This window comes from Papaver somniferum, chromosome 1 (assembly GCF_003573695.1).
Source record: "Papaver somniferum cultivar HN1 chromosome 1, ASM357369v1, whole genome shotgun sequence".
In the NCBI taxonomy this organism is placed as follows: Eukaryota; Viridiplantae; Streptophyta; class Magnoliopsida; order Ranunculales; family Papaveraceae; genus Papaver; species Papaver somniferum.
Window position 1 is genome coordinate 42,979,069 of NC_039358.1, and position 12,294 is coordinate 42,991,362.

A 12,294-nucleotide genomic window follows, 5' to 3' on the forward strand; every position below is an offset into this window, starting at 1 on the left:
ATGGAAATGTATATGAGCACAAAGAAAATTTAAACAAAAATGTAGACTCAACGTTGATATCAGTCTTAAATCCAAATCATAACGTTAAATTACAAAGGTTTAGAATCTCCTATTATGCTCCGTAGTTAAAACAAGACCAATTACCATCCATACTAGTATTTGTGGTTAGCATTTTGAAAAACTTAGTACTACACACACAGTAGGAATTCAGAAGAAAGCGGCACATAAGACAAGGCCGAGCACACATAAGAAATACGCGTAAATTTTTTGGCACAGCTTAACATCAAAGTAGATACTAAGGCATTTTAAGAAAGTCAAATATTTAATAATAAATTACACTTGATATGAAGAGTTTAAAACTACCCTCTATACTCAGGTGGTATAATATTGTGCCCACGAACCATTTGAAGCTAGATAATTCTTATGGAATCAAGATAAATAAAATTCAAATTTAGCTAAATCAAGTGTATAAGAGTCTACACTACCCTCCTAATTTTCAATCTAAAATGCTCAAGTTAATAAAAACATCTTATCATCTGCTATTTATGAGTCACATTTAGACATTTCAAGCACCCAGTTATAAGTGTAGTCTAGGCAAATCCAAATGAAATACGAATGTAAAATCAGTAGGTGACGCTAAATGATGATCTTGTATTGTTTAAAACTATAGAACTCTCATTTTGTTGTATAAGAGTTATGATACATAAGAGGTACGTATACTTTTCCAATATTTTAACATCTTTGTTTCTTCTTTTTGGGATTATTGATTTAACTGCCTCTTAATAACTGTGTTCTCAACTGTTAGATTTTGATGAGTGCCCTGAACCACTTTCTACAAGCTTACTGCTTGTTTGTCAGTTTTGTTTGTTGTAAATTCGTGATGGCTAAACTGATTTTTGCATGGTATGATTTTTACAATCCTTTTAGCTTCAAATATCCTTGTGGGCATTTTGTTAGATCAACTAAAAATGATGGACTGTTTTCATCCCATGTTTTGTATACGAAGCTTAATTTAAATCCAATATCTTGAATTGTTAACTTACATTTTTGTGTGTATATAACAAGATGATTTTATGGCATTTTTTTTACTACTACAAAATAATTAGAAAATGGGTTATGTGATGTTGCGATACATTTTTTGTGTCTTTCAAATTGCGAGTCTCGCTTCTCCTTGTTGCTAGATTTCTGAAGTAGAGGTTTATTTCATTTTTATTTTATTTTTCCGAGCGACGTGATGGGAGGTTTGTGCTTGCCAGTCGAGTCGGATTCTGATACAGCGGAAGACAAAATCCCATGTCCATTACAGTTGGTAATCAGAGCAAAGGTTCCGACTTATCGGGATTGTGTTTTGTTTTCATGTTTACTAAATAGTTGAGTTTCAACAGATTCACATACAGTGACATGTTTTGATTTTGGTAAAAATCGTAGAAATATTCTGGTATGTCGCATTTAAGTCTGTATTCAGCGAACTTTTAGCGTTTGAAAGTTAGTATTTTGTAAGCTTATGATATTGTATATCACAGGGATATCTGGGTAGTTAGTTTTTGTTTTAGTCCCATGTCCTTTTTGCTTTATTTTGCTGTTGGGATCTCTTATAAATGAAACTTGGTGGTCAAATGAAAGGAAGGTCTGGCCTTCAGGTGTCTAAAGTACCGAATACATGGTTCATATCTTGCTGGAAAATATAAACATGCACATGTTTTGTTTATACATTACTACCACTTCAGATTTTTCTATCTTAAGTTATTGCTAGTTCAATTAATGTAAAATTAGTAGGTGACGCTAAGTGATGATCTTGTATTGTTTAAAACTATAGAACTCTCATTTTGCTGTATAAGAGTTATGATACATAAGATGTACGTATACTTTTCCAATATTTTAACATATTTGTTTCTTCTTTTTGGGATTATTGATTTAACTGCCTCTTAATAACTGTGTTCTCAACTGTTAGATTTTGATGAATGCCCTGAACCACTTTCTCCAAGCTTACTGCTTGTTGGTCAGTTTTATTTGTTGTAAATTCGTTATGGCTAAAATGATTTTTGCATGGTATGATTTTTACAATCCTTTTAGCTTCAAATATCCTTGTTGGCATTTTGTTAGATCAATTAAAAATGATGGATTGTTTTCATCCCATGTTTTGTATACGAAGCTTAATTTAAATTTAATGTCTTGAACTGTTAACTTACATTTTTGTGTGTATATAACAAGATGATTTTATGACATTTTTTTACTACTACAAAATAATTAGAAAATGGATTCTGTGCTGTTGCGATACATTTTTTGTGTCTTTCAAATTGCGAGTCTCGCTTCTCCTTGTTGCTAGATTTCTGAAGTAGAGGTTTATTTCATTTTTATTTTATTTTTCCTAGCGACGTGATGGGAGGTTTGTGCTTTCCAGTCGAGTCGGATTCTGATACAGCGGAATCCAAAATCCCCTGTCCATTACAAAGATGGTCTCCCTCAAGTATTCTCTACTTATAGAGTTTGGAAACTTAATGGAAAATTTAATATATAAGAATAATAATTAATATAAGGATGGTCATCCACAATCACCAAAGTGGCTGGTCACTTTGGTATAATGGTCAGCCACTATTACCAAGATGGACGTCCCTTAAATATTCTCTACATATAGAGTTTGGAAACCTATTGGAAAAATAATATACAAGAATAATAACTAATATAAGGATGGTCATCCACAATCACCAAATTGGTCGTCCAATATGCCAAAGTGGCCAGCCACTATGACCAAGATGGACATCCCTCAAAAGATTCTCTACTTGTAGAGTTTGGAAACCTATTGAAAAAAGTTTCATCGATTTAATAAACCAAATTGCAGATATACTTTTCTCCTCTCCCAGGCCAACAATCAACAAAAAAACCATCATGGTTGATTAACCCGTTTTGCTCATAACTTCTTCGGATAACCTCAAAATAACCTCAACCTTTCCGCGTTGACTCCATATTTCAATTATCTACAAAATGGTGAGAAGAAATCATTTATTTGGTTGAGTTATATTATTTTGTTGTCCTTTATACATTAGGGTCGGACACATTCGCAAGGTGACCGACCACTTTGGCATAGATGGTATGCCTCAAGTATTCTCTACTTATAAAGTTTGGAAACCTATTGTAAAAATTAATATATAGAATAGTAACTAATATAAGGATGGTCATCCACAATCACCACGGTGGCCGGCCACATTGGCATAGTGGCCAGCCACTATGACCGTGATAGACGTCCCTCAAATATTCTCTACTTATATAGTTTGGAAACCTATTGGAAAAATTAATATAAAAAAAATAATAACTAATATAAGGATGGTCATCCACAATCACCAAGGTGGCCGACCATTATGCCAAAGTGGTCGTCCATTATGCCAAAGTGGCCAGCCACTATGACCAAGATGGACGTCCCTCAAATATTCTCTACTTATAGTGTTTGGAAACCTATTGGAAAAAGTTTTATTGATTTATTAAACCAAATTGCAGATATACTATCCTACTCGCCCTGGACAACGGCCAACAAAAAACCCCATCATGGCTGATTAACCCGTTTTACTCATAACTAATCCGGACGGCCTCAGAATGACCTCAATCTTTTCGCATGGACTCCATATTTCAATTTCTACAAAATGGTGAGAAGAAATTATTTAATTAGTTGATTTTTAGTTTTATATTGTCCCTTTGTCCATTAAGATCAGTCACATACCCAAGGTGGTCTCCCTCAAGTATTCTCTACTTATAGAGTTGAAAAACTATTGGAAAAATTAATATACAAGAAGAATAACTATTATAAGGATGGTCAACCACAATCACCAAGGTGGCCAGCCACTATGTCGAAGTGGTCGACCACTATATGCCAAAGTGGCCAGCCACCATGACTAAGATGGACGTCCCTCATATATTTCTACTTATAGCGACTGGAAGCCTATTGAAAAACGTTTCATTGATTTATTAAACCATATTGCATCTATACTTTCCTACTCGCCTAGGACAACAGCTAGAAAAAAACCATCATGGTTGATTAACCCGTTTTGCTCAGAACTTCTTTGGACAGTCTCAGAATGACCTAATATTTTCTCGTTGAGTCAATATTTCAATTCTCTACAAAATGATGAGAAAAAATCATTTGATTTTTTAGTTTTTTTCTTCCATTGGACCTTCTCCATTAGGGTCGGTCACATTCCCAAGGTGGCCAACCACTACGGCATTGTACCAAAGTGGCAGACCACTGTGACCAAGATGGTCTACCTCATTATTCTCTATTTATAGAGTTTAAAAAGCTATTTAAAAAATTAATATACAAGAATAATAATTAATATAAGGATGGTAATCCACAATTACCAAGGTGGTCGACCATTATGCCAAAGTGGCCATCCACTATGACCAAGATGGGCGTCTCTCAAATATTCTCCACTTACAGAGTTTGGAAACCTATTGAAAAAAGTTTCATTGATTTATAAAAACAAATTTAAGCTATACTTTCCTACTCGCCCAGGCCCACAAAATAAAATAACCCATCATGGTTGATTAACCTGTTTTGCTCATAACTTCTCTTGACGACCTCAGAATGACCTCAATCTTTTCGCGATGACTCCATATTTCAATTATCCACAAAATGGTGAGAAGAAATCATTTATTTGGTTGAGTTTTATTCTTCCATTATCCCTTTGTCCATTATGGTCGGCCGCATTCCCAAGGTGGCTGGCCACTTCGGCATTGTACCAAAGTGGTCGACCATTATGACCAAGATGGTCTCCCTCATGTATTCTCTACATATAGAGTTTGGAAACCTATTGGAAAAATTAACATACAAGAATAATAACCAGTATCAGGATTGTCATCCACAATCACCAAGGTGGCCGGCCACTTTGGCATAATGGCCAGCAACTATGACCAAGATGGACGTCCCTCATATATTGTCTACTCATTGAGTTTGGAAACCTATTGGAAAAATTAATATAAAAAAATAATAACTAATATAGGGATGGTCATCTACAATCACCAAGGTGGCCGACCATAATGCCAAAGTGATCGTCCATTATGCCAAAGTGGCCAGCCACTATGACCAAGATGGACGTCCCTCAAATATTCTCTACTTATAGAGTTTGGAAACCTATTGGTAAAAGTTTTAATGATTTATTAAACCAAATTGCAGATATACTTTCCTACTCGCCCTGGACAACGGCCAACAAAAAACCCCATCATGGTTGATTAACCCGTTTTACTCATAACTAATCCGGACGGCCTCAGAATGACCTCAATCTTTTCGCATGGACTCCATATTTCAATTTCTACAAAATGGTGAGAAGAAATTATTTAATTAGTTGAGTTTTAGTTTTATATTGTCCCTTTGTCCATTAAGATCACTCACATACCCAAGGTGGTCTCCCTCAAGTATTCTCTACTTATAGAGTTGAAAAACTATTGGAAAAATTAATATACAAGAAGAATAACTATTATAAGGATGGTCAACCACAATCACCAAGGTGGCCAGCCACTATGCCGAAGTGGTCGACCACTATATGCCAAAGTGGCCAGCCACCATGACTAAGATGGACGTCCCTCATATATTTCTACTTATAGCGACTGGAAGCCTATTGAAAAACGTTTCATTGATTTATTAAACCATATTGCATCTATACTTTCCTACTCGCCTAGGACAACGGCTAGAAAAAAACCATCATGGTTGATTAACCCGTTTTGCTCAGAACTTCTTTGGACAGTCTCAGAATGACCTAATATTTTCTCGTTGAGTCAATATTTCAATTCTCTACAAAATGGTGAGAAAAAATCATTTGTTTTTTTTAGTTTTTTTCTTCCATTGGACCTTCTCCATTAGGGTCGGTCACATTCCCAAGGTGGCCAACCACTACGGCATTGTACCAAAGTGGCAGACCACTATGACCAAGATGGTCTACCTCAGTATTCTCCATTTATAGCGTTTAAAAAGCTATTTAAAAAATTAATATACAAGAATAATAACTAATATAAGGATGGTAATCCACAATTACCAAGGTGGTCGACCATTATGCCAAAGTGGCCAGCCACTATGACCAAGATGGGCGTCTCTCAAATATTCTCCACTTACAGAGTTTGGAAACCTATTGAAAAAAGTTTCATTGATTTATAAAAACAAATTTAAGCTATACTTTCCTACTCGCCCAGGCCGACAAAATAAAATAACCCATCATGGTTGATTAACCTGTTTTGCTCATAACTTCTCTTGACGACCTCAGAATGACCTCAATCTTTTCGCGATGACTCCATATTTCAATTCTCCACAAAATGGTGAGAAGAAATCATTTATTTGGTTGAGTTTTATTCTTCCGTTATCCCTTTGTCCATTATGGTCGGCCACATTCCCAAGGTGGCCGGCCACTTCGGCATTGTACCAAAGTGGTCGACCATTATGACCAAGATGGTCTCCCTCATGTATTCTTTACTTATAGAGTTTGGAAACCTATTGGAAAAATTAACATACAAGAATAATAACCAATATCAGGATTGTCATCCACAATCACCAAGGTGGCCGGCCACTTTGGCATAATGGCCAGCAACTGTGACCAAGATGGACGTCCCTCATATATTGTCTACTTATTGAGTTTGGAAACCTATTGGGAAAATTAATATACAAGAATAATAACTAATATAAGGATGGTCATCCACAATCACTCAGGTGTTCGGCTACAATACCAATGTGGTCGGCCATTATGCCAAAGTGGCCAGTCACTATGACCAAGATGGACGTCCCTCAAGTATTCTCTACTTATAGATTTTGGAAAACTATTGGAAAAGGTTTCATTAATTTATTAAACCAAACAACGATGGAGATATTATGAGTATCACTGGCGTCACCGAACCCATCGTGCGATTTACATAATTACTTCTTCAACGGTTATTTCCCCCTGTTGGTTCTTATATATACGTCCTTGTACTTATTCAATTTACCCACACCTACTTCTACATATATTTTACCAATTTTTCTATCTGTATTCTCAATTTTAAATTTCATAATCATCAATCGCGAGATCGGTTCCTATATAAACGCCTTTGTGCTTATTCAAATTATTCACACCTACTTCTACATATATTTTACCAATTTCTCTATATGTATTTTCAATTTTAAATTTCATAATCATAAATGGCGAGATCCAATGAAGAGAGGACTGTTCTTATGAATCGGTTTAGATTACAGCAAGAAATGCATCAAAGGAGGTTGCAAGAACTTGACAATGAGGAAGCTAAAGATAATAAATTAATCGACACTTTGATGCTCGTACATACGGGCCAAATACTTAGAGTTCCAGAGCCACAAGAAGTATTGTCATGAAGATATACATATCGAGGGAGGGAATTTTACCACTAGAAGCTGATGCACGATTATTTTCTTCCCAATTGTGTGTACTCTGATCAAGATTTCCAACGTCGATTCTGCATGCCCCGGCATCTGGTGAAAAAATATTATTGAAGAGCTTTGTCGAGTAGAACCTCTATAATTATCAGTTTGATGCACTGAATATTAGAGGTCATAGTCATGAACAAATTTACTTCGGTTTTAAGGATTCTAGGTTATGGAAAACCAGCGGATGCGAATGATGAGTACCTTTATATGGGAAAAACAACTTCATTCACTTGTCTTTCATTGTTTTGCGAGGTAATAATTAATCATTTTGGTCGAACATATTTACGAAATCCAGTCGAGGAAGATGTTAGGCAAATATTGAGGGAGAATGAAGATGGGGATTCCCAGGAATGTTATATAGTCTTGATTGTATGCATTGGGTATGGAAAGTATGCCCTATTTATTGGGCCGCTCAATATAAGGATCATTATCTGAAACCAACTGTTATCCTTGTAGTTGTTGCTTCTTATGATTGTTGAATATTTCATGCTTTTTTTTGTCTTCCGGGTTCACAAAATGATACTTCCTCCGTCTAGATTTAGTTGATAAAATTGTGTTTTGCACGGATTAAGAAATAAATAGAGAATAATGTTAGTGTTTGGTTCAATAATTAATTATTTGTAAAATTGTATTTTCCACGGGTTCACAAAATGATACTTCGCAAAATGTTTTTTCCACAAACATCCTTAACTATAATTAATTATTTGGATAATTAATTGGGTTATTTGGTTTTTGGTACTTACATTTTATCTAATGTTAGTGTTTGGTCTAACTTTTGTCCAACTTAGGGTTTGGTACTTGGAAATAACGTTGACCTTTGTTGACCGTTAAATCTTGGCTTTTGTTTAGTAATTATTCAAAAATAATAAATAAAATTTATTTAGTTAACAGTGTTAACATGGCCGTCATCGTGGAGAACCCTAATTGATGTTCTCCTGCAAATTGAAACTCTCTAAACTGATTTAGATTGAAACTAATTACATCATTAACCGATAGACACCACCGTCACCAAACTACAAAAACCACCATCAAGCTATAAAGATCATCACCACTCAATATTTTTCAGCATTCAGAACAACTACGAAGACCCCTGTCACTCTTATAGTGTTCATCATCATCATTCAAAAATCGAAATTGAGGAAACAAAACTCTCTAATTGTAATTGACAATGAAAATTAAATACAATTAAGGGAATTGAGTACAACCCTAACAAACCCAATTCACAAACCACAACAACAGATTCAACGTAAACCCAAAGTTGAGAAATTGATTCAATACATGAACAAAATCAACATTCTTTACTACCGAAATTGGGGAAACAAAAATAAAAAACAAAACTGAATTGAATCAATTTTATTGTTAACCAAAACTGAAACCCAAAGAAGAATCAAAACCCCAACTGAACACAAATTTTACCGTAACTAAATCCTAATCATCTCTGGAAAACGATTATATAACCTCTGTTTGGTTTCTTCTTTAATTAAAATCTCCAAAATCAAACCCTAGATTCTAAATCTCTGCCACAATAGTGTTTTTCATCGTTTGATGAAATTAAAGCAAAACTTGATATGTCTATATGATGGGTTTCAACAAAAAGAAAGAAAAAAATTAACAGTGGAGAAGAAAGAGAACTGAGAGGTGATAGCAGAGACGGACAACTACGGCGAGAAAGAGTTCATAGTTCGTGAAAAACAGGAAAAAAATCGTTTGGTCTTTTTTTAGGTGGTCCCAAGTCAGTTTGGTCCTTTCAGAAATCACCTTTTCCATTTGGTCCAAAGTTATTTAAAAATATTAAATTGACCAAAGTACCCTTCCGTCTTAATTCCTACTTATTTTTTATAGCAGTTCATTCTGTCTGATGAACTCCGGAGTTCATTCCTTCAAATGAACTCCTAATAAAACCAAACTAAATTTCCTACTTATTTTTTGTGCAGAGTTCATTCTGTCCGATGAACTCCTGAGTTCATTCCTTCAAATGAACTCCTAATAAAACCAAACTAAATTTCCTACTTATTTTTTTGTGCGGAGTTCATTCTGTTTGATAAACTCCGGAGTTCATTCCTTCAAATGAACTCCTCCTAAAAAACAGAGTTCATCTTCAACACGAGTTCATTCTTTACATGAACACCTAGTAATTCAAGATATAAAAACAGAGTTCATTCTTTATATGAACCCAAATCTTCAACAACAACTGGGAAAGAAGAAATAGAGTTCATTCCATAAATGAACTTCGCCATCACCAGCAACAACTCATCTTCATCATCTTCATCGTGTCCATCATCAACAACAACAACAGAGACAAAAAAACATCAAAATCTTCATCACAAACAAGAGTTCATTCCAGAAATGAACTTCGTCATCTTCATCTTCTTCATCACCAGCAGCAACTCATCTTCATAATCTTCATCGTCTCTATCATCAGCAGTAACAACATAGACGAAAAAATATCAAAATCTTCATCACAAACCAGAGTTCGTTCTAGAAATGAACTTCGTCATCTTCATCTTCTTCATCAGCAGAAGCAACTCATCTTCTTCATCTTTATCGTCTCCATCATCAGCAGCAACAACAAAGACGAAAAAACATCCAAAATCTTCATCACAAATTCTCGTCGACGTCTTCATCGTATCTACCATTTTCAACAACAACAACAACAAAAAATAGAAGAAAGAAAACATAAATCTTTATCGTTCATCGTCTTCTTCATTTTAAACACAATAGTCTTCATCATATTCAAACACCAGCAGCAAAAACAAAAGAAAAATAAAATCAAGAACAAAGAGAAACTAAATCTGAAACTAGGAGAGAGAAAGAGAAAAAAAAAAAGAAAAAAAAAATGATTTCTTTTGTTTTAAGAAATTCCTATATATATATAGATCTGAAAGGGTATTTCTGCCACTACAAGATGACAATTACACCATCCACGACGTCACCTAAGGACCAAACTGTAATATATATTTTGAAAATGGACCAAACAGACAGTTGACTCAGTCAACTAGACCAAAGTCTCTCTAATATATTATTTCTAGGACGTATTGGTATTTCCTACAAAAAATATAAGCTCGTTGGGTTTTGACCGGTGTGACTCGTCAAAAAAGGTTTGGACTTGGTTAGTCATTGTTACTAAAGTAGAAGATATTTTGGCATTCACACATATAATTAACTGAAAATTTGACTCAACGGAGTCAACGCGGGTCAACGTGAAGTCCATGTACCAAATACTAAGTTGAAAAAATGTTAGACCAAACACTAACATTGGGAAAAATGTAAGTACCAAAACCCAAATAACCCTAATTAATACTCCTTAGTTTCTAGGCACCAATTACTATGTAGGGACAAATAAGCAAAAATTAGGGGAAAATATCAATTTTATCAAGTAAATTTGGACAATATGAAAACCCAATTTTATCAACTAAACCCGGACGGAGAGATTATTAATGTTTTGCACAAGTCGACTCTGTTTGAAGATATGAAGTATGGAATTTGTCCCCAAATTCGTTTCAACATCACCGGCCATCAGTACAGTCATGGGTATTATCTTGCGGATGGTATCTACCCAAAATGGTCTACCTTAATTCAATGTTACCGTCAGCCCCTTGCCGGTGGATTGGGACGTTCATACCGACATTTTAACGAACACCAAATGGCGGCGAGGAAGGATGTGTAACGCGCTTTTGGAATTTTGAAGAGGAAGTTCATTATCATTTGTGGGATATATCGTGGTTGAGTCCTCGTGAAATGCATAAGACTACGCTCACTTGTATTATTCTTCATAACATGGTGATTCAGGAAACCCGTCGTGATAAGGAGTGGACTAACTATGAAGATGAAGATCTGAGGCCTGAGATTCAACCACAAAGAGGCGTGCCTGCAAGAAATTATGCTCAAATGACTAATTACATCTGGAACCGGAATTTGTATGACAGTTTAAGAGAAGATCTTAGAGTTAATCTTTGGGTAGAGTATGGAAGAGTGGGTGGGCGTAATTATTAAGTTATGTATTTTAGTTTAAACCGTTGTTTTATTTAAGTAGAGTGTAACAACATTTCAAATTAATCAACTTTAAATTTTCAAACTAATATTAAGAAAATGCAACAACATATTAAATTAAAATGCAACACTTCAAATTAAAACTTGAATTAATACATCAATTATCTAGAGGTTCTACTACATCGAACTCATCATCATCATCACCACCAGGTTGGTTGTTATTAAATCCAGCTTGTAGTTCAATCTGTGCTTGAATCCTGTCAAATTCGATTTGCACAGGTGTGGTTGCTGGGGGTTCATAACTGAAGTGTCAGCTTAACAAATGATATGCTTGTCATAGTCATTCACAAATTTTTCTTGGGAAGGGCGACTTTTCTTACTCTCCATGTTTTGAAATTTCCTATCAACTGCTCTTTGCTTCTCGACGGTCTTATGATATTCCATAAACTCCGCCATGTTAAATTCATCGGAGCTTCCACCTTCTTGAGATAATTTTCTAGCAAGTCTTGTTATGTTTCTTCCTATAAGTTTTTTATTAACATTATCGTTATTGAGAACTAAGTTAACGATTGAGTTTTTTGGAGTATCTGATGAAGAATTTGATGAACCTGCTGAAAATGGTGAAGAATTTGGTGTTGAGGGAGAAGAATTGTATGGTGACCTTTCAGGTACGTACTTGTTGATTAGTTGCTAATACTTCTGGATTATATTTGTTCAACGCCTTCAAAATATGATAACAACTTTCAAAAGCGAAATTATTGCCATTTTTTAGCTGTCATTCTCTACGAACATGTCTTTCAACATCACCATCCAGAAGACCACTCTCCCGGCCTCTTTTGACTTGCATTATCAATGCAACATAAGGGGCGACTTCCCTATTGATTATTATGAAGCGT